Consider the following 24,129-nt stretch of genomic DNA (forward strand, 5'->3'; position numbering starts at 1 on the left):
GTCATAGAGAGAAGGGGGAAGGTGTGAACGTAGTTTCAGGATAATTTTGGTTTTGGTGTTCTTTCTGTAATAGGAGTTAAGAATCCCTTCTTTGAGAATGCAGATGGAGAGATCAGTGTGATCATGGCCGTTCGAAGTGAAATGAGAAGCTATGGGGTTAGAGAAATCTTTGATCCTCACAGCCCTAACGTTCTCTGAAGCGAACTCAGAGTCTCCTTCCTGTTTCCCTTGTAACGTTGCCATAGCCAAAATGTAATGTAGTGGCTCTCTGAAGGCACCAGTTCTGTAGGGTTTGGGCATTTACTGTGACAATTATTAATTGTAGCAGTAAATCACAAAATTGATTCTTGCGATGGCTTTAGAATCCAACCATGCGACATAACTCAAACAACGCACACACACACAGGTACTAATACACGAGGATACATTTATTAATACATAGAATATGCATATAAACCTAACAGATCTTATCGAGAGGGTTATCAGAATACAAAAGGTATATATTCAATCAGTTACGAAGAGTTACACATCAAGAGGACATACGTTCAGTATATCATTCATTTAGACCGTTTCGTAAATGAACTTGCTTATAACTTCTACATTAGATACTCAAAACAAGTACATAACTCTTAGGAATTAAATTGATATCAACTGGTTTGGATAACAATTGAATTCTCGAGCTGTAATGCATTGAAGTTGAATACTCATCCAATTTCTGGGGATTCAGATCTCCTGCGGGCACAAAGAAACAGTTGCAGGCTTGTTGCTGTCCAATCCGCGCTCTCTGGCTGTGTGCCAGGCTGTGCTGTGCGGCTTGCGACGGTGTGCTGCAGATGCTCACTGACCGGCTAGTTAGTGTTGGCTTTAACTAGCAAAGTTTGCGCACAGGAGAAAAGATGACTGTGAGTCCCAGCAGGTTAGGAAGAGGACCGGTTCCCACGTGGGTTACTCAGCCCTACCAGTCCCTGATTGGTTGATCAAGGTGAGATATGAGTCACTTACTCTTGACACTTAGGAATGCAGTCCAGATGTCCATTCGGCACTCCCTAGACTGATAGGCGCCAATGGATGACCATTGATCATGATAGCCAGGCTTAGCTAATTGCATCCCCGTCTGGGAGCTTGCTTCTTATCAAAAGAAAACATCTTAAATCAGCCTGCATGAATTCTTTCTCTGTGGCTGCACCACAGAGATGGAGGGTGAGATGGGGCCTCCTTTAAGACAGCATACCAACGCTTAATTCTGTCTTATTAACAAGCATTGCCGCTACATATCCCCCCTTTTTGAAGGTCACAAGGTCCTGAGGCGTTGTTGCCTTCAAAACAAAACAGAGTTAAGTGATGTCCCTTGCCATTAGAACATTAATCTTAAATGTCCACATTACTCCTCGAGAATTCATACCGGAACCAGCATTGGATACAAACAGGATGAATAAGATCTGGAGTATGTATAAACACGGTAGGAGACATTATCTAAGTCTAGGAATTACACATCAGGAAGCTCACTGTCAATATCTGATACCTCTGTAGTAGATATTTGGGGAGAAGTCACTTCCTTTCTTTTGACATGCTACCTTTGACTCATTCATGCTACCCAGAGTACATCTTGATGTGAGAGTACAGCATTCAGAGTACACTGTCAGTCATGGTCCAGCTTCCCAGCAGCAGTGTTACAATAACAACAGTTCCTGTTCCCAGCCCTCCGATAAACCACAACACCTGTGTTGGGTTCCTGCCAGGGTGGTTTGGAGGTTTGTTCCATCAAAGCAAACTAACTACCTGTACCTCTTCAGGGCTTACTGTTTCTTGGATTTCTATCCAATTCAATAGTGTGGCACCTGAAGGCATCCATGACCTCAAGTTTGGTCTTATATTGTCTGGTTCTAGACAGTACAGTGTTAAGTTCAAGAGCACTGTGGCCTCCTCGGGAACTTGCAGGAACTGTTTGGTTAGGTAGCTGCATTGTGGTAGCTGTATCATGCCTGTCACAAGTCATGGTGACAGTCAAATGTGGTGTGCTGACCAGCCATTTACTTCCCACCTGCTCTTCATGGTGTTCATTAACCTCCCTCTGCCCATTAGTAGCTTTACACCCTTCATTGGTGAATTGTTTAGACACAGCCAATGGATAGCTTTAGTATCCATACCCATCTCAAGATTTGGAACCGAATTCAATCTTGGATTGCCTTCTGGGTGAGCTATGAGCGATGGGGTTAATGTCACATACTCCTCTACTGAGAAGAGTGGAATCAAGTGGGTTGGGATTTGTGCCATGGCTAGACTGGCTACAGTGGCACTAAACTCCCTTAACAGGTCTTGTGTCAACATTCTGGCCTGTTGCACACAAGCATAAACCCACTGTATAACACCAACAATCATGTCCACTGGTTGGGGAATAAGGTTTAACCCTGTTGCATAGGAAGTTGCCTGTAGGATTTTCCCTAAGCTTTCCAACTTTTGCTGCTGTCGATACAGTCTGTCACTACCCTCTGGCATCTCTGACACCTGCCTTCTTGGGGCAGTCAGGGTGAGAGTGCCAGTAACAAACAAACCTACCAAAAAGAGCAAATGCACAACAGTGGTGGCAGCAATCAGTCCTCCCAAAAGTCTTTTAGGGTGGCTGATCCCAGTCATCTCCTTCTGAGTGACTGTTGCCTTTCTAAGCTGGCACAGCGTGTACATGGTGTCTTTCTCAGTATGCCATGTGGCATCCTGGGCACCAACATCCTGGAAATCTGGGGAGATCTGACGCAGCAGGTGATGCTGCTCCTCCATTTCCAGGGCATCTGCTTTTTCGATTTGTTCATGCCTGTGCTCTAGGAAACCTGCAGGGGGCGGTGCAGCAGTGGAGCATGCCTGACCCTCGGCTGAGTGGTCATCTGGAGCACCTGAGTGATCTGGGATTGTTACCCCATTCTCACTGTTCAGGTCCACCCTGCACCCTTCCTGATTGAGGAATCCCTCTATCGGCATGTTTACAATCGTTAGCTGGGCGTGGGTGTAGGACACCTGCTCGCTCCCCCCTTCCCTCGCTAGGGGTTCAGGGAGCTGCCCCAGCACTGAGATAGCTAGTTCACTGTCTTCGAACTCGCTATCACCCACCAGGCCCATGTCAGTGCAGGCGGGGATTCTGACACCCCTCTTTGCGATGTCCTGCACTGGCAGGCGGGTGGCTTGACCATCCAGCTCCAGTCTGGGTGAACCACTGTTGGTCAGACTCAGACTGACAGACTGAGCTGGTAGCTGTAAGAAAACCGGCTCGGCTTTCATTCCCTGTCCCTTCTGGGGGACTGGGTGTGTTGGAAACCCTGCTGTCGAGGCAGGAACAATCAGGTCAGTCTCACTCACTACCTGGTAGTTGTGAGAAATAATGTTACCTGACTGCAGGTTCCCTGGGTCACAGCAGAGGGAATCGGCATCTGGGATCAGGTGTGTCCACAGCGCAGTAGTCTCAGCGTCCAGCTGGACCTCCTGTCTAACCTGTGAATGTTGCACTGGGGGCACCTGGTGGTGGCCCCATGACAGATGCTCAAGCAGATCCTCACTAATAGAGGACCTCTCAGGGCTAAGGGTGAGGGCTACATCACCAACCTGCTCTCCTGCCATCTGGATCCCTTCCACCACTGCAGGGTGGTGGTCCTGACCCCTCTTGGGTGCCAGGGTGCACAAGGAAAGCTCCTTTTCATCGCCAGGTGGGGAGATCTGCTCCTCTTTAGGGATGTAAAAGGGGTGTGCTTTACCTGGTGGATCAGGCGGCTGCTTGGAGCACCGCTCCTGTGGCAGGGAGGCTGTTGTGACCTCAGCCGGGACACGACTTCCTTGTATATCCGGGGAACAAGAAAATATTTTTATTTCTTGTCCAGAGGGAACAGAAGGAATCTCCGCATGGGCTTCTGTGTTCGGTGGGCACTGTGTGAGCACAGTCTGCCTCTTGGCCCCCCTTTCCTTCTGTACAGAAGGCTTAGGAGCCTTGACCTGGTTCCACACTTTGCCTTTCTGGTGATCCACCAAAGGTTCCACTCTGAGTCGCATGCCCTTTTCTTTTTCAACCCGTTTGAGCTTGCCGTGTGACATCAAACACCTTTCAACCTCAGTGTCAATCAGTGTCTCACTGGGTAAGACATCTCCCATGGCAGCCTTGAGGTAAAAGCTTCCTGCTTTTCCTCTCTGTTTTACTGCCTGCTCTGTGACTTCAGGGGTGGAGTCAGCACTCGCTTGGGAGTGGCTGGCTTCATCCAGGCAGGAACCCTTCCACTCAATCAGATAGACTGAGGGAGGGAGAGGGGGCGGGTCTCCGCCTCCTCCAGTGGAGAGTATCAGCTCATTCACGCTTCCGGCAGCCTTGGGGAGCGGTTGTCCCTGTCCTAATAAAACTTGTTCAAGCCTGGCCAGGCGGGTGGCTACTGAATCCTTTTGTTCAGCTTTATCTTGCCCTTTCCCTCCCCCGGTGTTCTCATGGCACTTAGGACGCTGGGTGCGGTCCTGTGTGCCTGCTTTGGAACAGGGCTTAGCCAGCTCAGGAGCCTGTGCTGCTTCGAGCAGGAGGGAATTAACCCTGCTGGCTCTGACGGCGAACACAGTCGCTTTAGCAGCTTTTTGCTCAGAGCGACTTTGGACATCATACTCCCAGGCTTTCTGCACGAATCTCTTAATATCAGTCATTTTCATGGTCTGTGCATCTGTATGCATTAAGATCATCTTTCTGACTGATGGGTGGAGATTCGCAATGAATAAACCCTTGAAATGTGTGTTCTCTTCGCAACCCTCATCATTTCGCCCTGGAAAATAAGTTCGTCTAAGTCTCTCGTAATATTCGCGAGGGGACTCTGCTCTCTCGTGCTTAATGTTAAGGGCGGCGACTATCGCGGCAGTCGGGTCAATGAACGCACTGTATTCTTCGATAAGTGCATGACAAAGCTGTTCAAAGTCATTACAGACTTCTTTCATCTGCCTAGCCATCCACTCATGTACAGCTCTGCTGGTAGTTTTCCTGACCAGAAACACTTTCTCCTGTTCTGTGGCATTTGGCAGGTACTGCAGGTTATACCTGAGGTCTTGAATATAACTCTCGATATTATTCTCTGACACTGCGGGGTCAAATCTCTCTATGTCCTTCGCTAGCTCTCTCAGAGAATGGAGATTTATTCTCCTAGCTTCTCCGCTGACGGAGATATGGAAGAGATCGTGGTCAGACCTGTCGCTGCTAGAGAGAGTGCTTAATAGCGACTCGAATTCAGACCTTTTAGCAACCATCGTTAAACTTAAAAAGTATTACTTTTAAGTACGAAATCACAGTTTTACCACAGAAAACCACAAGATCAAGTATGCAATCAACCCGGTAGATCGCAAAAGATCACAAAACAATCAAGCACTGCTTAAAGAGCAAGGGGAACTTTTTTTTCCTTTCGGCTTTCAGCACACACTGTATTATCGTGTATGAAACCCGCGGCGTTTTATGTTGAATTATTCCGCTTGGTTGACTCATTTCAGTCTTGCCACGCCCACCCAGGGACGCCAAAAATGTAATCATAGCCAAAATGTAAATGTAGTGGCTCTCTGAAGGCACCAGTTCTGTAGGGTTTGGGCATTTACTGTGACAATTATTAATTGTAGCAGTAAATCACAAAGTTAATTCTTTTGATGGCTTTAGAATCCAACCATGCGACATAACTCAAACAACGCACACACACAGGTACTAATACATGAGGATACATTTATTAATACATAGAATATGCATATAAACCTAACAGATCTTATCGAGAGGGTTATCAGAATACAAAAGGTATATATTCAATCAGTTACGAAGAGTTACACATCAAGAGGACATACGTTCAGTATATCATTCATTTAGACCGTTTCGTAAATGAACTTGGTTATAACTTCTACATTAGATACTCAAAACAAGTACATAACTCTTAGGAATTAAATTGATATCAACTGGTTTGGATAACAATTGAATTCTCGAGCTGTAATGCATTGAAGTTGAATACTCATCCAATTTCTGGGGATTCATATCTCCTGCAGGCACAAACAATCAGCTGCAGGCTTGTTGCTGTCCAATCCGCGCTCTCTGGCTCCGTGCCAGGCTGTGCTGTGCGGCTTGCGACGGTGCGCTGCTGATGCTCACTGACCGGCTAGTTAGTGTTGGCTTTAACTAGCAAAGTTTGTGCACAGGAGAAAAGATGACTGTGGGTCCCAGCAAGTCAGGAAGAGGACCGGTTCGTTCCTGATGAAGAGCTAGTTCTGAATAGTGATTCAGCTGTCCACAGTTCCGACCTGTTCACGAGGCCTGCTGCTGGTTACTCTCTGGCAACCTCCGCTCTAGACTCTTAGAACAAAGGAAAGTTCTGGCACTCGGACACACTGGCCGTTCCGTGGTTGTCCGGGCTGAGTCTCAGGATGGTCAGGAGGCGCGCTGCGAGAATGTCCTGCCCTTGGGAGCCTTCTGCTCCTGGGCCGTCCTGCCCTGGAATTCTCCTTTGAATTCCCTTTAGAACAGTCCACAGAATCCTCTCCAGAATCTTACTGAATCTACCAGGCTCTCTGTGTTGCCTGTTTTTACCTGGAGGAACTTCAGCTCGTTGATTGGCTGAAAGTTCCATGGGCATCAGAGTCCCACGTGGGTTACTCGGCCATACCAGTCCTTGATTGGTTGATCAAGGTGAGATATGAGTCACTTACTCCTGACACTTAGGAATGCAGTCCAGATGTCCATCTGGCACTCCCTAGACAGATAGGCGCCAATGGATGACCATTGATCATGATAGCCAGGCTTAGCTAAGTGCATCCCCCTTTGGGAGCTTGTTCCTTATCAAAAGAAAACATCTTTAAATCAGCCTGCATGAATAGCTTCTCTGTGGCTGCACCACAGAGATGAACAGAGAGATGGGGCCTCATTTGGGAAAGCCCACCAACACTTAATTCTGTCTTATGAACAAGCATTGCCGCTACACCCTAATGTAGATAGCTGGGCATTTTCTGCATGAGCTATTGTATGTTATATACACAGTAAAACCATGAAAAACTCCAAATGCAATGCAGTCTCTGTACTATCACAAAAATAGCAATTTCTCTGTTAAGAAAACAGCAATGAATCTGCTGGTGTCTTGTTTTTTTAAAAAATAACAGAATCAGCTGTGAGACACCTCCTATATCAATAAGAAAGGGCATTACATCAGAGATCCCGATACCACAGCAAGAGACTTTGTAGAGGAAATGTTGAAGAATTGTTTGCTTCATATGATTAAACTGCCAGACAGTAAGCCCAGGGGAGGCCACAGAAAATAAACAGGGAAAGAAAAATAAAGTGCAAAACAACTGTCCGTTTACTGATATGCTCTGAGTAACTCACACCTGCAGAAAAAGAAGAAAACAACACTGATTACAGAAAAGTAACCTTGTAGTTTTTCAGGGAATTCTGCACTAACAGTCTTCAAGTATAACTGACCTAGCACAACATTTCCACACACTGACTATACAATGACAGTGGCTGAATGACTACTGTACTATGATTGTCAGGTTAAATACCTTAAGCTCCACCCCCAACTCCATTTGATGGACAAATAAGACTCCATTTAAACCAAACATGAGTCATGGTCTATAACCTGACACAGAGTGGCAGAGCAGGAAGGAAAACTGTGGACTTACAACAACAGGTAATACACAAATACAATAGCAATTGCAGCATCCAATTACTTGCATTCTGTTGTTGTTAAAGTATTATAAAGGAATTTTTCAACAGCCCTTTGTCACTTGAGTTCATTCAAAATTGCACTGCACCAAGAAGGAATTGATTACAAGGAAATGTATGTGATTGTGAAAGAGGAACATTCACAGGAGAGAGTCCTGAAACTAATGCCATCCCTTAGGTTTGTAAGGGTAACAAAAATAAACACTTACAGGGTGTAACGTTAAATGAAAGGCTGATCGTGCTTTACATTTTATCTGTTATGAAGAGCAAGGAGCTTTTAATGAATGTTCTACATAACCTTCTTGGTTTTGTATATATAGAATGCTCTCAAAACAGGTCATCAAAAAGGAAAATAATTTGGTGTCATATGCACTTCAGAATGATTGAAAGTTGGTATTTAAAGGCGAAGATGCTGTCAATGTCTCTTCACCACGGTGCAGGCAACAGTTGGAACCAATTAGGCAAGGAGGAAATGTGGCCATAGTGTGGAATTTCAATGGAAGCGAAATGTTCTCATGTATTGCATCAACAGTCTGTTTGCTTAACACCTGCATTGCACCTCTCTGTTTACAAACCAGGCTCTTCCACCTTCAGTTCATTCTTAAACATGACTAGTTAACACTTCTAGGTAAAAGTGACACTGTGCTATTCTTCACAGTTTATTGCAATTATGCCATGTGTACTGTACACTAAAGTAAACTGGACCTTACACTGTAAAAGAGCAGTATACTACTACTATACTACAGTATACTACCCCAGTGAAACATCTTCAGAATATTTATTTTTCTCAAAACTAATTGGATCACGTTTCATCATTGATATTCTGTACCTTTTCGTTTTTTTTACTAAGGCTTATCTTACAATTTTTCATTTGGTACAACTGTAGTTTATTGGGCAGCGGTGCAGGTTTAAGAGAGAAGCCACGAGAGACTGTACATTTAAAAAAAGGTGCACTTTTAAAACAAATACTGCCAGTTAGAATTGAGTTTTCTAAAGCTGTAATTAATTTTACATTTTAGTTCAATATATAATTGTAAAATAAAGATAAAATAATACAATAAAATGAGGAAAAAATGCAATGAGCCATAAAAGCCATAAATCTTTTTAAAATATCTGTGGGATCATTTTTTTTCTTGGTAGTTCTTTTTTAAAACTAGTTCATAGTTCTGCACACAATTCATGATAGTCGGAAAAAGCTTAAATCACTGATTTTCTTAGAGAAACATTTCTTAAATCCCAATTAAAGAAAAAATGCTATTATGTTTTAACACGCTAAACAGCTTTATTCTTTTTTAAGAACGTGTTTAAGTCACTCTCATTTCTTTAAATAAGCATGACCAACAAAGAAACTTATTTTATTTTTATCAGAAACAATACATGAGGAATAAATGTCCTTACAGTACTTAATGTCTATTAGAAATCCCTGGCAGAAATGGAAGATGCCATCTCAATGCATTCCAACATTATGTAGGAATCTAGTCAATAGGCAAAAATACTAGAAGCTCTGGTCACAGACCAGGATTGGAAATTAATCGCTCAGTGATTCAGTACAGAGTAGCATTTTGAAGCTTAATACAGCTCTGCGCTGATCCATAGGAAGTGAACAAATAGATCTACAGTATCAATCTTTATTTTATTAGACCCCCATAAAATGTGACTCCTCCATAAAAATGAAAATAGATTTGTTGATTTTTAATATTTTGTGGTTCAGAACAGAGGAGTACTTTGAAAATTAAAGAGCTGAAAAAAGATCGAGAGGAAATTGAGAGACGTTAAATAAAACAAAAAAAAAACATGGCAAATGACTTGTTCCAAAACAAGAAAACATGTGGGGTTCTAAACGAGATAAAAAGATAGGAAAAGGAAACCAACTGCTGCATAAGTATCATAAGAGTACAATTAAACATCTGTTCTATGTTTTCCATCTTTACAAATGATGTATATATTTGTTTTAGTCTTTCAAATTAAATAAATCAGTTAAAGATTACACCTTCAAAGCTTTTTACTCATTGTAGGTTCCTGTATTTCAGATTATGAAGCTTTGATTTAGTTTGATGTGCTCCTCATCAAGACTTAAAGCAAGGCTTTCACACTATTAAAAGTAATTATCTGTTTGGAATTTGCATGTTTTTTCATTGGTGCTCTGGTTTCTTCCTACAGTACCTCCATGTTATTAGATTTTCTAATCTGTCCTTATTTGGTACTTATTGGTAATAGAGGTACTTATTTCCTCAGCAGCAGAAAGGGAGAGAGATTCTAAAAGACTAAAATTACTGGATCTTTTTCGCTGGAGTCTTGATTTACGTGTCAGACTCAACAAATTCATTGAAAATGTCAACCCTATGGAAGTCTTCAAAATCAACAGTGAAGCACAAACTAGAGGACAAAGATCTGGATTACGGGTAAATGTAGATGAAACTCTTTCTTCACAGAGGGTTGCTGGAGTCCCAAACAGGCTACCCAGTCATTGTTTTGAGCTCATGCCATGGAATTATTTGAAGAAGTGGCTAGATGAGATATTTAGATCACTTTGCTGTCAGCAGCCAAACAAGCTAGATGAGTCAAATCTCCTGCCCTCATTTGTATCCCTTCTTATGTTTATAACTGACAGCTGTTTACATTTTAAGTCATTGATGGTGCCCAGGCCGCTTAAGCAGTAAACCTGTACTCCCTTTGAGCATCCCATATACCACATGAGCACTGGGAGAGAGCTTTGGATCTATGTGTCCATCCTCAAATGGCACTTGAGCATAAACAGTGTCCTTCCAATTTCCACAATCTGACACTCCAATTAACATGTACAGTACACAATCACTATCTCATGCATTATTTGTTTGACAGGATGCATGTATTGATTTAGGCAAAGATCCAGGTATGATCCATTAGTACAGAGGCTGACGCAGCTGACATTTGCCATCCTCTTGCTCATTCTGAAGTAAAACCACTGTTAATTTGATTATCTGTTTGGTATTCCTAAGTCACCTGCTCCCAGAGGAGCATGTTGACATGGTCTAGTCATTGAGTGACAAAGGTAACATAATTAGGTGGAATCTCCTGACATCACTTCCTGTATTTACATTTGAATGTGGCAGTCCACCATTTGTTAAAATATTGTTTTCTGTATTGTCTTTTTTCTTTGGATATTGTGTTGTAAGCAAATTGTTTCTGAGTACAGTATTCAGGACTTTGTGTTTTGAAGTCCTCAGTTAACTCCATGCCGTTGATTCCCATTATTCAAGGAATTACTTTACACAAACCTACAGATGCATGTTATACATAGCAGAAAGCTCATTATCTCTAATATCTTTAATGACTGGACACTGAATGACTTGACACCCACCAGCATGTTTTTCAACGCTCCACTTGCCTGTCAGTCATTTAAAGGGTGAATGTTGAAAAGCCCAGCAAATAAACATTTTGACCTTTTAATAATCTACTAGCTAGTCAGCAGATGTTACCAGAAAAAAAAAACAAATTTCAAGAGTATTTCTTGCAACTTCTTTAAATTATTTGTAAAACCATGTTTTATATTTCAAATGTATTTCATAAAACTCAACTCAGAAATGAACTTAAATAAACTGTTTAAAAAAATTAAATTATTAATCATTTGTTTCTTTTTTGATGCCACAATAAGTTACTATTACCAATTATAAATGACAAACTAAATACTTAATGTCACATAGTAACTGTTAATGTAAAACAAACATTATAATGAAGTTTTAATTCTGCAGTGATTAGTATCCGTTTTCTAGCCATTTTTCAAATTCAGATGCAGAGCAGGATGCACCCTGGATGGGACACCAGTCAATTGTAGGGCACTCACAGTTACAAACACGCACACACTCACACCAGGGCCAATTTCCTATAAGCTAATTAATCTACCAATCTTTGGACTTGGTCTTAGGAGAAAATCAAAGCACCCACAGAAAACCCTTGTAAACTGAAGGAGAACATACAAACTCCACACAGATAGCACTCCAGGTCCATAATTGATCTCAGGACACCAGCTCTGCGAAGCAGTGCTGCTAGCTATTGTGCCCCATGTAGCTTTATTAGTATATATATATAGTATCTATTTTTAATTTTTGCATTCCTTAATTTTGGAAATGTTGACAGTCGTGCGTGGGCAAGGTACAGTTTGCTTTCATCTATATTGTTTTCGGTGTGCATGGAAAAAGTCTTGCAGATTGGCAGAACATTATATCATAAAATCTGTGGGCTTAAGTGTAGAAGGAGTTTGCAAATGCTCTTATTCTTTCACTAAAGACCTTTGATTTTTTTTAGATGAATGTTATGTTATTTACTGACTTCACAATTTTTTTAGATTTTACTATTACATTTTTATTTTATTTAAGCTTTTTAACTAGTGCTTATTTAAAATGTTTTACAGATTTCACAATAGGTCATCATGGACATGGAAACTATTTGGGAAAGATATAGGTTTTAGAAATGCAAGAAAGTCTTTTTTTCAAGGCTTGAAAAGAAAACTTTTGTTTTGTCATCACTGAGATACAGCAGGAAGTTATGCTGAAGCTCCACTGCTATTCATTACTGAATCCAGGGAGCAGAGGAGAGTTGAGGGCAGTTCTGAACTCTGGTTTGTAATCTATAAAGTGCTACTTAAACATGACCTAAGTCTTACTTGGGTTCATGCACTGGAAAAACAAATAATGACTACTCTAGTCAGTCATCCATCCAGTCTTGGATCTCTTTTCCATATTGTCCTGGTGATGGTTCCTGCAAAGCTTTTCTAAAACTTAATACATTTACAGCTATAATTATCATTGATGCTGACCCTACAATAAATGAGGGAAACTGCTTTTAAAAGTTAGTTTTTGTAGTCCAGTACGCCACCTTCTGTAGCAATTTTAAGAGTGCTAGGACCCTTTAACTCCCTGAATAGGTTCTTTTTATCTCCCAGAACCACCAGTGCACCCACAGTCATACTCCATAATATATAATTTTATTGCAGTGTATCAATCTACTCATCATACAGAAGTACCCCCATAGCACAACAATTTCTAAAACTGTCCATGCAGACATGCAAAGCACAAGAGACAAATTATCGACAAGGGACACACACTCACAGATTGGCACAAGAACCTCATAGACCCCAGTTGCCAAAATGCAAATGTCGTGAAGGAGCAGTTGAGCAGCAGAATTCCCTAAAAATATGCTCCAGTCAGTGACCCGACGTGCTTCCTTTCACCACAGCGAAGAAACTGTAGTTTTAGGCATCCTCCTTAGTCCCAGCTGTCCTGATCAATGTGGTCCTTTATGCCCATCCCCCCACCCTGTTTTCCTCCCAGTTCAGCTTCAGGTTTGGGGGAGACAGACAATGCTGGGGCCTTCCTCTGCTGCTTTTTGCAGAGTCCCTGGTATCTGAGTCCTTTCCTGTGTGCTGGTGCAAGCCCTCTCCATGTGTTCTTGAGTCCTCATCACTGGGGTTTTTGAAGCCCCCTAACCAGGGCTCAAAACATGTTCTTGGGGGGTGGAAGTGTCCCTTTTGAGCTACCTGCTCAGGGCTCTTTTATGGACAGGTGTAATGATGTATTGTGTATTCGCACTCTGTTCCGGGGTCCCCTCTCATTCAGAGGCCTGTTTGGATGAGTCTTGCAATCCCACATCACCTCTGTGCTAATTAATGAGCGTCTATGTAATGAGCACCTTTGATCCATGGGAAGGACAAATGCATCACCTAATTACCAATTGGCCATTCTATGCAAACATAAAACCAGAACAGTCTCTGCCACCTGTTGTCCTACACCCAAATTTTGTGACACTATCTTTTTTTAATCTGAAGAAATCATGGAACATGATTCTGGAAGTGCCTGTGCTAGTGTGGGGTTTCTTCTCCCCAGCATTCTAATTTATCGTGCATGAATGTAAGAGGTGAGGTGTGGATTTTGTGCAGCTCTCCTGTGAAGACCTTTCACAAAACAGTAGGCACTGATGCACTTGAGCATGCATGCAATGAGTGGGAGCCTGCTTAAATGGGGCACAAAGCAAACCAGCACGAAAACCGTGAAAGACCTGAAAGCGATCAGAGAACCGAATCTCAGATTAGCTCTGCCTGATGGTACAAAAAGTCCCTGAATTATAAGAAAGCTACAGTATGTAGAACATTTTAGAAGCAAGTTAGGCATGATTTTTTTTTTTAAAGCCAGCATCAGTAGTCAGTCACAGCAAGCAAAAATCCAGACAGGAGCAGCATCTGTCTTGCCATTCTCAAATCCCAGATTCTATGAAAATGCAAAATATATTAATTAACTAAAATAGGGTGTCCGACTTCAAGAGGCTGTTTTAACGAGACTGGAAATTGGTTTGACTCGGAGCCAGTGTAGCCTATTAGTTGAGCCAAATGAAAGAGAATTGCTAGATTATGAACTTAACCTTTGTGTTTACTCATAGGCAATAGTGGTATGCACATGATATACATTGCAGTTTAAGTTTGTTTTTTGGATCATTGTCTATGCAAAAATATATGAGCACCTGTGATACTGAACTTAACAGGGGGGTAATAAATATGCAGACAGTGATAGATGCTGACGATGCGGAATTTGATGTAAAAGAACAATTACATTGGAGTCACCATGTAACTATGTTCTCCTTCATCACTTCATCAAGATGACCATTTTTTTTATCCTAATACTTGTTATGCATGCCTTCACAATATACTGTAATAGGAATTTTTATCTATAATTTGGTCATCTCGGCACCTTTAACTTGGCATGTAATAAACACAGAGTTTGACCTAGAATGCTTCCCTATGTTACAACTGCCTGTAGCTGCTGTTATTCAAAACGATACTTCATTTGGTACAATGTAATAAAAAGGGAATGAATGTGGGATATTCTCATTCCTAAGCCTAAGGCAATTAAGACAGTCTGTTCTTGTTGACTTGTCTTTAACATGACATTGTATTCGCACAAGAAATTACTATGAATGAGACTAAAAACACCTCACACCAAAGCTACACACTGTCTTATAATTTGTTCGAGAGTCACTTTTCTCACCCTAAAAGGAAGATGTGTTGATTGTACCACAATATTATAAAAAGCATCAAAGATTGAAACAGATATTGTGGCTTGTCTAATTCCAGAATTCAAAGAGACGCATGACCTCAATAATACATATGGAAAATGGAGAGTCACGTAGTGTAGCATCCTGCTCCTGAAAAACCTGTAAATCACACTTCCACATCTAGCCTTCTTTTACACGGTCATATACAGTATGCTGTGATGTTTGTTGTCTAACACGAAATTTGGCAGTAGAATCAAGCAGACACAGGATAATGCTTCATGTTGTACTACAGTACATTGTCTTTGCCTATGCAGTCTTTCACAATAATTGTTGGGTTTAGCTCACACGCACATTTACTGCATATCCTTTCAAAAGATCAAGCCTCACTTACCCTGATACAGTTCTATCACTGAGATCCCAGTACAATTATGTCGTTTGTATCTGATCAAACATTAGAGCTATGTCTCTGAAGTGCTCAAATTACAGAGCTGAAGCAAACATCAAGCCAGTGCCTAGAAGTCCAGTTCAGTGAGAGAGGAGATATGAATGCTATATCGAGAAACATATTGCTATACACGATTTTCACATTTTTCTGTCCTCTTTATTCTTAATTCTATCATGTCTTCTCAATGTATTACTTTTTGAAATTTTGCCACATATAAATTACTTGTCATAAAATCATATATACTCCTAAAATTATGGACAATTAATAATGGTTCAGGTGGGTAGCTGCGCCAGCATTTGTAGGCTGCAAAGGAACAAGTAATAGGTTTATTCCATGCTGAAAAGAGAAGAAAGAAAACGCAACGTTTCGGGTGTGAGCGAAGAACCACGGCTGAAACGTTGTTTTCTTTCTTCTCTTTTCAGCAAGGAATAAGCCTATTACTTGCTCTTTTAATGATTAATTAAAATTAATGTTCTTTCACAAGTAGTAGATTTCATATTAAAGAAATCTCCTATTGTCTTATGTTTTTTACACGGAATGTACAGTATGGTATAGCATTCTTCATTGGTAAAATTACTATATTCCTAAAAAGATTCAGAATGTGATTTGTAAATCTTCTAAGTGAGATCTTACAAATACTGTAAATTGTACAATTTTAACTTCCATTAACTTAACTCTAAAATACTTTTTTTTAATGTGTGCCAGCATTTTGTTGACTGTTCTTACTACTTATAAATTATCTGAATGAGAACTTTGAGGAGTCCAGATAAATCCAGGAATCATTTTCAAACAGTAGGTCTCCTCCTCCTCACATGCAGTGCTACACAATTTGAGTCTATAATGTATATTCTTTCTACCTGAACATAGTCCTTTGCTCTTGTCTACATTAAATTTCAATTACGAAGTTCCTGCTCAGTTGTGATTGGTGTCTTCAGATGCCCAGTTATTTTGTTAAACCCTTGCTGCTTTTAATAGTTTGCCACTCCAAAACAGCTGTGTAGTTTTATTTGATCACACACTTATAATCTATGCTGTTCTCAATGGTAACGATTACCGCTTCTTACCAGTGTATAAAAATAGTGACGGTCTGTCCTGGATTTTTTAGATGTTCCTATTAACACAATGGACTTGCACCTCATCACATTGGTTGGGCTTGGGCTGTACAGTACGGTATCTATTCTGCAGAATCAAAGCAGAGAACCTGTCTAACCACCATTGCCAACGCTCAAGAGGGAGGACATGTGGTGAGCTATGGCACAACGGATTGTTTGGGTATCTCAGTGGTCCTTTTTGAGGGATTGATCCTGGTTTTGTGAGGGGTAAGGATGTAATTAGATTTCTTTGAATATTCTGAAATTGCCAGGGCTTTGACAAAAATAGAATAGAATGATACTCTGTTAGAATGAATCAGCATGCTAAGAAAAATTAAAGAATAAAACAGAGGCACCTTTTGAAAAAGTCCTTGTCAGTTGCATTGCTGTTGGGGGTACTGTACCACCAGAATTCATGATGCATGGGCTGCTTTCTGTGCAATTAAATTTAGTCTCCATTCAATTATGAAAAGTTAAAGATATGCCTTAGAAAAATAATAGCACAGCCCGTCACTTTTCAATTATTTGATTGTTGTCTTGTCCTCTGGAGAAACATGGGTGCCTCAATTTTAATCTGCCTGTAAAAAAAGTTTTCCTGAGCAAAAACAACAGCTCAGTCTCATAAATATGGGAAACAAATGGGGGTGATAAACACTCATGGTTGTTCATTAGCAGTTCAATTTAGATAACTCTAGTTAGTGGTGGAGGGATAATTGCTGTCATAACACTCTTTTGGGGAGAGAAATCAAAAAACACTTTTCTGTCAGTTGGTTTATATAATTACTTTGATGCTGTCAAATATTGTGTACAAGCATGGACAAAGACAGGAGGTTAACCAGTCCACATAATTTAATTGCTTCATGCCAAACTCATTTAACAGTTTGTTGTGCCTTTTTCCTAGGGAATGGGCTGGCTTTTGAGAGCTTTGGCAAGGACACAGTATTTTGTGGCCTAAGAGGCCTATGGAGTCTTGCATGAAAGGTATAGTGTCCAGGCTATGGTGGAGAGACTCTCGTAGCAAAGGGTTGGAGTGGTAGGACAGCACATGTACTGTAAATACTGGTGAGGACTGTGTGGTGAAAAGATCTGCTTTTTTAATTACTGTTACGGACACCTTTGTTTGATCCCAGTTATGAGTCAAAATGTGCTCAGTGCTGCCTCAAAGCTATCGCCAAACAATAACATAACTTTCAAAGCTTTTGTTTCCAGTGGGAAAACAAGCTCTACTTTTCCTAGTGCTGCATAGCCTCCAGCTATGATGAAATTTAGGCGGAAGGCGAAAACGACCAAAAAAATATATACTCCACATTTTCTTTCTTGCAAAACTGAGTCCTAACTTGTAAAATTGGGGACAAAGCCAGTCCTGGAAGCAGAGAGCTTTAAGACTTTCCTATTAACCTGTTAACACAGTATGAGTCAGACATACTATACAGTATTAATGTTCTGAAAACTTCTCAAAGTTACATTATTGAGAGATTTTGGATCTGAGAGAACTAAAATGAAACAGACACCAGGCTAATATAAAATAATTTGTCACTCTCCAGAACATAGTCTTTCAGCATAAGTAGGCAAAATATGTTGTTTCAGTCATATCCTTTAAACTTAAAATAAAATTTAAATTTAATAAAATCTTTACCAAATTACCTCTTCTCATTTGTAATATGTCTTGCATTCATATTATTGTTTTCATAAGACAAAAATGAACTTTAGTTTATGAAGAATGGAATGCTAGCAAGCCCATTAGTTGCCTCACGGCAACTGAGTCTTGAGTTCCGTTCTGAATTGGACTTATATGTGGAGTTTGCATGTTCTCCTGTGTTCAAGTGCACTTTCTCAGGTGCTTTGGCTTACAGACTTTTTGGATTTGATAGGCCGGTGTCCCACCCAGGATGTAGTCCTGCTTTATTATTACTCCCATTATCTCTGTGACGGACTAGTGTTCTGTCCAGTGTGTAGTTTTGCCTTGTGCTCTCTGATGGACTGGTGTCCTGTCCAGGGTGAGTCCTGCCTTTTGTGCTGTGATGGACTTGTATCCTGTCCGGGATGCGTCCTGCCTTGTGTCCTGTCCAGTATATAGTTCTGTCTTGTGCCCTGTTTTTCTGGAATAGATTCCAGGTCACCACAACACTTACCATGAAGAAGCAGCTTTCTGACGATGCATAAATTGATAGTTTATCAATGTACTGGCTTCTTATTTTGTCTGTTTTAGTATGCTGTATTAACGATAGTACTTTTGGAATTTATAATTGAAAATGGAGGCTCTAATAAGGCAGTTTTACCATTCTCCCTCAGTCCAGTAGGACTTGTTTTTGAAAAGTTTTTTTAATGAACTTTATAGTTTTGATAATTTTACAAAAAAGAACCATCCATAGAATGCCACCTGAGTAAGAACAAATGCATTAAAAAATACTGAGAAAATAAATGGAATCCGTTATTCAATTAGTTGCATGTCTTATAAAAATGAAACCAAAAAGGAACTTATTACAACTCATATTTACAGTATCTGGATGTGACTAAAAAAATGTACTGCATTGTACGTACAGTGTGAAACAAATCCCCTTGTGTTTTAAGTCGATTAAAACATTTTATTTAATATAAAAGGACAGCTCATTTCACAGTTAGAATTCACTCATGTACAGTATACCTATAGACAAAACACAAAAACTGGTTCTCTACAATACCACTCTGTATTTGTATATGCCGTCAGTTATGTATAGTCTGGTGGAGGTCTCCAGACCCCCGTGTTGATACCTCTGAAGTCTGCGGTTTAATAAACAGCAGAATTTCAGTTGTTTGCCCACTATAGGCTAAAAACCTCAAATTGCTCAGAGCAGTGCTTTAACGTTAACAAGAGCCCCAGGCAATTGCTGGAAAAAAAAGCTTTTTTTGACACATCCTTAGGGTCAGGAAATCTCATTGAAATGTGCGGTACATGATCAAGATGAGAGTCATGCAAATATTAAAATGGAAATTAGCTGCAGCTCAGGCGTGGATGTTGAAATAAGGAAGATTCTGTTCTGCTAACTACGGGGCCTTATTCTGGTCTTGTATGTGCGACTACTCATATAAGTTGGAATGCAAATAACCTCCTATGATTCAGTCCATAATTAGCTTTATTAACATACTTTGGGTCCAAGTGCTGCAAATTATTCAAATGAGTTGTCGCAGACAGGTTCAGACCTTTTGAGTACTCCTCCATGTTCTGTGTACACAGAATCTTAAATGAGAGCTGGTTTATTTTTCTTTGCCTCCCTGTCCATATGTTGGGAAACATACTTTGACACAGTATGAACCATCCCCTGAATACCCTTTAACTTATGGAGAGACTGAGCCACCATCTGCTGGTGTCATCTGGCTAATGCACTCAAAACATGTACTATTCTACCAAACCAGTGCAGAGGAAAGGACCTCTCTGCAATGGTTTTGTCCAAGAGATTTTGGACTCTCTTATCTGTATAGCTATTCACATGAAATGATTATGTAAATTCAGGTTATAGGTGCACTTAATTCCCTGTAAAATGTTGTAATTATTTGAAAGCACCAATTAAAAGTTGATTTTTTTAGCAATTGTGCACATCATAAAAAAATATACTCAATTTTTTAGGAGTATTTTTATTCATTACATTACTTAGTGACAAAAATGAGAAAACACAATACCAAGACAGGAAGAAACTTATGACACTTGGGTAAAAAATAAGCCTTTACAATGTGCAGTTATAGTGACTAACAATATCAAAGTCTTTCAAAACCCAGTTTCTGTTACTGTACAGTATATCTTACAATAGACAAAAAGAAGCCAAGAGTTTTGTTCAGCTTGCCTGTGCATAGCATCTAGCTCACATGACTGAATTTAGGCTTCCAGGCTCCAAGCCTCGTCAGTGAGAAAAAGGTCCAAATACAGTATCTGAGATGTGGGCAGATGATGTGAAGCTAGTTTAATAACAGTTGGCTTTGCCAAGAGAACAATGAAAACCTGAGTTGGCAACGCATGCTAACCTGGAAATGTAGAAGCATGCTGCTGCTTTCATGGATATTCCTTAAAGTACTATGATACAGTAGTTACCACTAAGTGGGATGGAGATGCAATTTTCTATTAACATTAATTTCTATAGCATGGAAATTGGTCTTGATAAACTGTTGCCAATAGCCTAGAGATATCTTTTTCAGGATTGCTATTAAGGGGCATCTAAGCGTCTATCTACTGTATCTATCCATCCATTTTCTAACTGGTTCTTCCAATTCATGGTCACGGGGGAACTAGAACCTTTCCCGGCAAGCAACAGGTGCAAGGCAGGGTACAACCTGGATGGGACAACAGACACAGACACACACACTCACAGCAGGGCCAATTATCCCAGAAGCCAATTAATCGACCAGTATGTTTTTGGACTGTGGGAGGAAACTGGATCACCTGGAGGAAACCCACACAAACACAAGGAGAACTCACAAACTCCACTCTTGCAGCATCCCACGTCTAGAAGTGAACCCAGGGCCCCACCTCTGCGAGGCGGCAATACTAACCACTGTACAGCTACCCCACCCACCTAATATAGACAGTATATATACAGTATATTCTGTATATACAAGGATTCCAAAGACCCCAAAAATCCAATGTCCCACTAATCCTACTAGTGGTTCTGGTTCTGTTGTGAAATGTTAGGATCTGTCTTATCCCATAATACTCTTGATGTGCATTTATTTTCTTGCACCGTCAGCACTTCATTTCTAAGCAGTCAGAAGATTCCCTCTTACTTTTGTCAAGGACATACTTCATTTCCTGTTGTGGGCAATATTGACATATTGGTCTTATTTTATGTTTTTGCCAACCTGAAACAAAATATTACAATATTTCCTTTAAATTGTTAATTTGTAGACCCATAGGCCATCTTGGTTTTTCTCATTTTCTCAAAGTATTCTTTAAGTTTCCAATTTTTACTCTCTGCAGTTACACAGTGCTTCTTTAAGACTGTCATTTCAGCACAAATAGCTTTAATTTTTCATCTTCTTCAGTTCTGCACCTCTGGAATTCATCACCTCATGGGCTTATCTAGGATTATAGCTTTAAAAAAAAATTCAGATAGAAATAAAAATTCTGCAAAAAGCCTCAAAATTAAGAGGAGTGTATTACCAATAGAGCCTGTAATTGTAATATTTCCATATAAAAGATTAGAATTGTAATATACCTGAAAATCCAAAGCAGTATAAGGAGTCAGGCTGATCTTCTCTGTGGTGCCTTGCTAATTTGATACTGTATTACTGTGGAAGCCCTCTCAGGAAAAAAATCTTTATACTTGGATTCAGAGTTTCTGTTTTTATTAACAATGCATCACTGGACACACGCAGTGTCTTTGAGAAGTTCTGAAACAAAGGTCAAGCAATTTCCTTTAAAGGAGTATTTTGGAAAATTAAAAGTTTCTCTGCTTTCTGATTAAGATTTTCCAAAAAACGCTTTGTTGTTTTATTCAAAATAATTTTCGGTTCGCTACAGATTGCAATGTTGTCTTTAAGGGCGGTGATTTTTGTACATTTGTTACCTGTGGTATGGACCTCCAAACAAAAGCAACAAATTATTTCACTTCAGAGACTCAGCTTTGAATATTTGAATTATTGATGACAGCACATTTTCCATTTACTTGACTTTCTGTGTGCTCTTAAAAAATACATTTCATTGGCCAACGCTGGATTTTATTCCCTTATTTAATTTTGAACAATTTAATCCATATTTTTGTTTCACACTCTCAACATTTTTTTGTTTTTTACTTATGTAGTATTTGTAGTGAAATCCCTAAGGATCATGCACTAAACTGAAGAAAAGTTCAGTAATTGATCTTCACAATCCAATATCTATTCAACACAAGACAGTCCTTGGTGGGCACAACATTTTATTAAACCAAAAGTAAGTTCAATATAACTTTAAAAATATAATTACTTAGCTGTTCAATGAAAGTCATGAAATCAACTTGCTCTCTTTTTGTAGAGACTAGACATGAGACAATGTTTTATACACTGAGCCCAAGTTTGTTGGCATTTAAATATCTAATTACTTTCCCCTGCCAGTAAGGCTACCAATGTTTTTTTTTATCCTGGCTGGTAGACTGATGAACTCATCTGAGCACACAGCAGAATGAGTCTCCTCTTTAGCATGATAACCTGTGAAGGAAGATGTGAAAGCAACTAATTGCCCTGCAGTTCAATACAGGGAAAATATTTTTATGTAACCCTTTGCAGTTGCTATAAGTGCACTGTATCCGCCTACTTACCTGCCTACTATTATGTATAGACTCATGACTGAGTGCTGACACTTCAGATGAAATAAAGACAGGCAATGATCCATTCTGAACACTGACTCATAAAGGTCTCCTCCAGCTTGCATGTCTTGGCACAAGTCTCCTTTGGCAAGGAGAATTTCTTTGAAGATGTCTATAGTTCATTACCAAGACTAAATCCACATTCATTCTCACAATTCAGGAGGCCTTTCATAGCTTAAGCAAGATGCTCTCTATTCACATTGTAAAACCCATACTCAAGCATTTTTATTTCTAAGAAAATCCCACAAATGCCTGCCACTTAAGTACAAATAGCTCTGATCGGGGTTCTTATTAAAGCATGTACTGAAAGCTGTCTCTCTTTCAGCTTGGTATAGTGCATTAGCCAGTGCCTGTTACCGGGTTTTACATATCACAAAGGTCTTGGCAGTGCTGTGAGCACATTTAGAAGATGTACTATGTGGAGTTGGTAAAAGAAAATGGTATGTTTGAAGTTTTGTGGAGGGGTGTGTGTACAAGTCTTCACCAAAGCCTGAAATTTACATTTATGAAATATTATTGGCATATTGTTGAAAAAAGGTATATTGCTCATCTCTATTCAAAAGGTCACTCCATCTCTTTGTAGTCTTGGGCATAACTGGATCAATGTATTTTTTCAGAAAACATCAATTTAAAAAAGACACACACGCACACCCAGCATGTATGGTGTGTTATCAAGGACATCCTGTGATTTGAGAAACAAATTGTGCTGCTTTTGAAACTCCCATCTTCAGTTGAAATATATATAGGGCTTTTTAGATCTGTACACCTAAATTACTAAGGGAGAAAGGGATGCAGAAGGAAACCGGTGGTGTTTAAATCATTTTTTTCCACTTTTAACCATAATTTAATTTTTAATGCTCTAAGCATTAGTGTAACGTTTCTGGAGAATATTTTGCAGTCACATATACAAATATTAACAAACACTGTCTCCAACAATGATAAATACTGATGTGTGTGTGCGAGATAAATGTGTGATAAATAATCTTTGTTGAGTCATACAGTATATTGTATGTTTGACAAGAATATACAATATTTTCCAAGTTCATCGAATGCTCCTTCATCCTAACAAGTTGTTGGGAAAATTTACAGTGAATCACTGAGTCTGTCCATTGATTTGACTTCTTTTGATGAAAAAGTTTTTTTTATGACAGGAAACAATATTTAGAATTGTGTATATTGTCTTTTGCTGTCACACCAGGACTATTTTTGTTGTTGCTCCACACTAGATGACCCAGTGATGCAAGTTTCATTTTATCGTGCATGTGTCCCCAAAACCCTTTCTGTTATTCATACTGTAGCTCTTAATAAGCTTCTTTCCCTTCCTGTACAAACTTGTCTCGTGAAATATGCTGGATGTAAATTGCATGATGTTCCTGGGGAAAGTGACTAATGAGAACTGTGGCATTGTCTTGCGAGAAGATGGCTGGGTTATGGAGATGTCAGCCCAGTAATTGAACTGCAAAAAGAATAGTGTTTTTTCCTTCAATTACTGATGCTGTATAGAAAACTGTTGAAAGAGTCATCAAGAAGAAGGCTCTTAAAAGACTAGAAGCTAACCCCCCGCCCCAAACC

This window comes from Atractosteus spatula, chromosome 5, assembly GCF_055471065.1.
Source record: "Atractosteus spatula isolate fAtrSpa1 chromosome 5, fAtrSpa1.hap1, whole genome shotgun sequence".
Taxonomy (NCBI): domain Eukaryota; kingdom Metazoa; phylum Chordata; class Actinopteri; order Semionotiformes; family Lepisosteidae; genus Atractosteus; species Atractosteus spatula.